The sequence below is a fragment of the Hylobates moloch genome, unplaced genomic scaffold (genome assembly GCF_009828535.3).
Source record: "Hylobates moloch isolate HMO894 unplaced genomic scaffold, HMol_V3 SCAFFOLD_8, whole genome shotgun sequence".
Lineage (NCBI taxonomy): Eukaryota > Metazoa > Chordata > Mammalia > Primates > Hylobatidae > Hylobates > Hylobates moloch.
Window position 1 is genome coordinate 94,137,178 of NW_026652283.1, and position 6,349 is coordinate 94,143,526.

The following is a 6,349-nucleotide window of genomic DNA, read 5'->3' on the forward strand; positions in this document are numbered from 1 at the left end:
GAACATTAATACTGAGCTTACAGAGATAAAAAAATTATAAGAAAATACCATGAAAAAATATGACATAAAATTAGAAAAATCAGCTTAAAAATAACAAAGTTTTAGAAAGACACTAATGATCAAAACTTATTCAAGATGTAATAAAAATATTAACAGACCTATACAAGGAAAGAGATGAATAATAGTTTTAAAAACTTTTCACAAAGTTTCCAAGCCAAGATAGTTTTACTGGTGAATTCTTCCAAACATTTCAAGAAGAGTTAATAACAATATTTCACCTATTCTTGCAAAAAACAAAACACTCAGATGGGAAACAGAATGTTCTCATCCAACTCGTTGGATGAGAAAATTATTATCTTAATATCAAAAAAGGCAAATTATAAGAGAAGAAAACTGGAGACCCAAATTTTCATAAATAAAGAGAAAAAAGTCCGCAACAAATTACTAGAAAACCAAACCCAGACCAAGAAGCAGCTTCTCTGCTCCTTCTGGAATTTCTGCCTGGTTCAGCCTGCCTGCCTCCACTCCTGCCTCCACCATGTCCATCAGGGTGACCCGGAAGTCCTACAAGGTATCCACCTCTGGTCCCCGAGCCTTCAGCAGCCAGTCCTACATGAGAGGGCCCAGTGCCCACATCAGCTCCTGGAGCTTCTCCCCAGTGGGCAGCAGAAGCTCCCAGGGTGGCCTGGGCAGAAGCTATGCTGGGGCCAGCAGCAGGGGAGGCATCACCACCATTACGGTCAACCAGAGCCTGCTGAGCCCCCTTCACCTGGAGGTGGGCCCCAACATCCATGTTGTGCACACCCAGGAGAAGGAGCAGATCAAGACCCTCAACAAGTTTGCCTCCTTCATCGACAAGGTACGATTCCTGGAGCAGAAGAACAAGATGCTGGAGACCAAGTGGAGCCTCCTGCAGCAGCTGAAGACAGCTCGGAGCAACATGGACAACATGTTCGAGAGCTACATCAACAACCTTAGGCGGCAGCTGGAGACACTGGTCTAGGAGAAGCTGAAGCTGGAGGTGGAGCTTGGCAACATGCAGGGGCTGGTGGAGGACTTCAAGAACAAGCATGAGGATGAGATCAATAAGCGTACAGGATGGAGAATGAATTTTTCTTCATCAAGAAGGATGTGGATGAAACTTACATGAACAAGGTAGAGCTGGAGTCTCGCCTCGAAGGGCTGACTGGGGAGATCAACTTCCTCAGGCAGCTGTATGAAGAGGAGATCTCGCAGTTGCAGTCCCAGATCTCGGACACGTCTGTGGTGCTGTCCATGGACAACTGCCGCTCCCTGGACACGGACAGTATCATCGCTGAGATCAAGGCGCAGCAGGAGGAGATTGCCAACCGCATCCGGGCCGAGGCTTAGAGCATGCACCGGATCAGGTATGAGGAGCTGCAGACGCTGGCTGGGAAGCACCAGGATGATCTGCAGCATACAAAGACTGAGATCTTCAAGATGAACTGGAACATCAGCCAGCTCCAGGCTGAGATTGAGGGCCTCAAAGGCCAGAGGGCTTCCCTGGAGGCCTCCATCACAGATGCCGAACTGCCTGGGGAGCTAGCAGTTAAGTATGCCAACGCCAAGCTGTCCGAGCTGGAAGCTGCCCTGCAGCGGGCCAAGCAGGACATGGGGCAGCAGCTGCATGACTACCAGGAGATGATGAACATCAAGCTGGCCCTGGTCATCGAGATCACCACATGCAAGAAGCTGCTGGAGGGTGAGGAGAGCCGGCTGGAGTCTGGGATGCAGAACATGAGTATCCATACTAAGACCACCAGCTGCTATGTAGGTGGCCTGAGCTGGGCCTATGGGGGCTTCACAAGCCCCAGCCTCAGTTATGGGCCAGGCTCCAGCTTTGGCTCTGGTGCGGGCTCCAGTTCCTTCAGCCACACCAGCTCCACCAGGGCTGTGGTTGTGAAGAAGATCGAGACCCGCGATGGGAAGCTGGTGTCCAAGTCCCCCAACGTTTTGCCCAGGTGAACAGCTGCAGCAGTCCCTCCCAGCCTGCCCCTCCTGCGGCTGCCCCAGAGTGCAGGGGAGCACAGGGAACAGGAGACCCACCTAAGGCTCAGCCCTAGCTCTCAACCCACCGTCGGGGGTAGTTTACTGCCTGGGGACCCCTTTGCCCATGCCTCCAACTACAAAACAATTCGATTTGTTTTTTTTTTGTTTTTGTTTTTTGTGGGTTTTTTTGGTGCAAAATAAAACCTCAGCTGGCTCTGCAAAAAACAAAAAACAAAAAACAAAAAAAACAAAAAAAGGAAAAAAAGAAAACCAAATCCAGCAACATAAAAGGATTATGCAACATGACCAACCGGGATTTATCCCAGGTATGCAATTTTTGAATACCCTAAAATCAATTAATGTATTAATCAATTAATTTGTTTGTATCAACTGGTACACTATATCAGTAGAATAAAATACAAAAACTTCCCAATACATTCAGGAAATGAATTTTATAAAATTCATCCCTCATTTATAAAATGCTTGAAGGGCAAGCATCTGTGAAAAATCTACATGGTCAACACACTTAGGAATTAATTTAATAAAAGACATGCAAAACTTATATTCTGAAAACTATAAAGCATTGTTAAGGAAATTAAAGAAGACCTAAATAAGTGAAAAGTCATACCATTTTTATAGATCAGAAGATTTAATATTGTCAGGATGGTGATACTTCCCAAGTTTATCTATAGATTCAGCAAAATTCCTATCAAAATCTAAGCTGGTTTTTTTTGGTGCACATTGCAAATTGATCCTAAAATTCATATTGATATCGTTTGTCTCTCCCCACTCAAATCTCATCTGGAATTGTAATCGCCAGGCGTTGAGGGAGAGAGCCAGTGGGAGGTGATTTGATGATGGGGCAGTTTCCCTCATGCTGTTCTTGTGATAGTGAGTGAGTTCTCATGAGATGTGATTGTTGTTAAGTGTCTGGCACTTCCCTATCTCTCTCTTTCTCCTGCCGCCATGTAAGATGTGCCTTGCTTCCCCTTCACCTTCCACTATGATTGTAAGTTTCCTCAGGCTTCCCCAGCCATGCAGAATGGTGAGTTAATTAAAACTCTTCCCTTTACAAATTACCCAGTCTCAGGTATTCTTTATAGCAGTGTGAAAATGAACTAATACAATATGGACCTGCAAGGGACCTAGAATCACTAAAATATACTCAAAAAAAGAAAAAAGACAACATTTGGATCACACTCCGTATTTCAAAATGTGCTACAAACCTATAGTAGTAAAGACTGTTTGATACTAGCAGAAGGATAGACATAAAGAGTAATGGAATAGAGTCCAGAAATAAATTTTCATATAACTATTAATTTTCAAAAAGCCAGAGACAGTTCAGTGAGGGAAAGAATAGTCTTTCCAACAAACTGTGATGAGAGAACTAGATATCCATATGCAAAACCAGGAATATATGCTCTTTCCTCACATTATACACAAAAAATAACCCCCAGTGAATCATAGACTTAAAAGTAAGTGCTAAAAACATAAAAATTGTAGAAGAAAACATAGAAGTAAGTCTTCATAATCTTGAGTTATGTGGTCTTCTTCAATATGACACTTCATATTTGCTAAGACATTTATACCAAAAAAAAAAAAAAAGAGAGGGGGGGGGGAGAAAAAAAGGATGTGGAGAACTTGGAATCCTCTTATTCTACTGATGGCAATTTAAACTGCGCAGGCATGTTAGAAAATAGTCTGACCATTGCTCAAAAGCTTAAGCATACTGTTAGCATATGACCAAGAATTTCACTCCTGTGTGTATACTTAAGAGAAATGAAACATACCTCCACACAAAAACTTGTTTGTGAATAATGTATTTGTCTAGAGCTGCCGTAACAAATACCACAAAGTAGCCTAAACAATAGAAATTTATTTTCTCACATTTCAGGAGGCTGGGAGCCAGAAATCAAGGTGTCAGACAGGTTGTTTGTTCTGAAGTCTCTCTCCTTGGCTTGTAGATAGTGTTCTTTTTCTGGTGTCTTCACATGGTATTATTAATCTTTCTATGTGATCTGTGTCCTAACCTCCTCTTATAAGGATGCCAGCCATATTTGATTAGGACTCACCCTGAGCACTCCATTTTAACTTGTCTCTTTAATGGTCGTATCTACAAATAGAAAAACATTCTAAGGAACATGAGTTAGGGCTTCAACATATGAGCATTGGAGGGACACAGTTCAGTCCATAACAAATATTCATAGTGGCATTATTTATGATATTCAAAAAAGTGGAAACAATCCAAAGCCCCATCAGCTGATGAATGGATAAATAAGTGTGTTCTACCCATATAATAAGTATTATTTGGCAATAAAAAGTAACTAAGTACTGACATGATACAATATGAATAGACCTTGAAAACATGCTAACTGAAAACAGTAATCACAAAGGGTCTTGTATTATATGATTCCATTTTTATTACATGTCAAAATATGAAAATCTATACAGACAGATAGTAGGTCAGTAATTATCTATGGCTGGGGGTCAATTTATAGGAAATGAGGTGTAACTACTAATGATTATGAGGTTTCTTTTTGGGGCAATGAAAATATTCAAAAATTGTGGTTGAAAAACTTTGTGAATATACTAAAAACCACCAATTTATATACCTTGAATTGATAAGTAATATGATATACAAATTATGTTTCAATAAAGCTGTTATATATTGAAAGAAAAAATAGTACATATAATGACATACAGGGGAACAAAAAAATATGAATAAAAAACAGTGATGACAGAGACATAGCCAATGGTACCTCCAAATGGATTTCTAGCAGAAAAAAGAAATAAATGTGATCAGAGGGATATTTTAAAAGCAATGGCAAAGAATTTTTTAAAACATATAAAAACAACAAAGGCAAGATTTTATAAAGCCATTCAATTCAAAATAAAATCCAATAGGAAGAAAACCACAAAAAGACCCATCATAATGAAACTTCAGCTACCAAAGACAAAGATAAAATTTTGAAAGAAGTAAAAAGAAAAATCACAAATTATTTTGAAGCCTTGACTGATAAGTTTTTAATTGTTGAGAAAACCTAGACTAAAAGAGCAAGAATAACTTTCCCAGCATCCACAGTCATTAAATTTTTCAAGCAGGATACAGAATTACATATTTTTATCCAGTTATCTTTTCACCATAATATATTGCCTAAACAGTTGTTTCTGAAGAAGAAAATGTGAAATGAAACTCAAAATCCATGACTGATTTATTCACAGCCTGAGAGTGTTGAGGAGGCCTGATTACAATGGTAGTAAATTTTTCTATTTTTGCCACGTGAAATGGGGTATCTTTAAAGTGTGGGCTCAGTTGTACTTTTCTAAAACTTCCAGGAAAACATGGAAAGTTTATGGTGGCATCAGGGATTTTCTGGAAAAAAAAACATTTATCTGGCTTATCTCTAATTCAATTTCTTCTGACTGTAGCGAGGAGGGAAAATTCATCAGCATATCTTTTTCATGGAGTATGGTAGAAATTGACTATGAGGCCCAAATAGTTATAATTATTATTTAGAAAACTCTCACCTACTTACCATATTCTGCTTGTGTGAGGTTCCTTCAACATATTCCAAACCTAAGAAATATTGATCACAATCATACATTAAGACCCAGTGTCAAAGGCAGATCAATTTTTCTTTTATATAATTTCTGATGAATTTTTGAATGTGGAATAGAAAGTTGTCTAATAGAAGTGCTTTTTTCAGACTAATACACATGATTGCTTCTGGTCTAATGCTCCCCAATTTATCAAATTTTCATCTCTATTCTTTCACAATGATCACAGGAACCATAATTAAAGTAACAACAGATGGTTAATAGAAGCTGCTGTTTCTATGAGGATACTAAGCTAGGGGCCTTATTTGACAATTATTATAAAAGCAGATACAAAAGGCTAGTCTAGATAATTTCCCAAGTTGAAAAAGAAACCAAAAAGAAATTAAAGAATGTACAAATTACTTCTCATAAAATTCTCTAGAATTTTCACCTAGTATTTATTCTACTTGGCTTGACTCCCACTGTGAGAAAACTGTGTCTTCTCTATGCTTTCAAATTATTTGGAACATTGATGGCTGATAATAGCAGGGATGGCTATTATGTATGTGTTAAGGTTGATTAGGGTCTCACTAGTTATTTCTCTTTCTTAATGATAAAGCCTTTTAAAATGTCATTTAAAAAAAGAATAGATTTTGACAATATCAAGGATGTGAAAAAATCAATTTATTTTAAATCCATTGATAACTAATTTTAAATCATATACAATTCAGTCACAATAAATCTCTTTACATATATATTTTAGTCTTCTACAATTTGATATGAGCAGTTTGTTAACTATATT

At 38.7% G+C, this 6,349-nt stretch overlaps 1 pseudogene; it reads left to right on the forward strand.

Annotated features, from left to right (window-relative positions):
* Positions 1 to 496: 496 nt before the first annotated feature.
* Positions 497 to 1,986, forward strand: LOC116473683 (keratin, type II cytoskeletal 8-like; annotated as a pseudogene).
* The last annotated feature ends 4,363 nt before the right edge of the window (positions 1,987 to 6,349 follow it).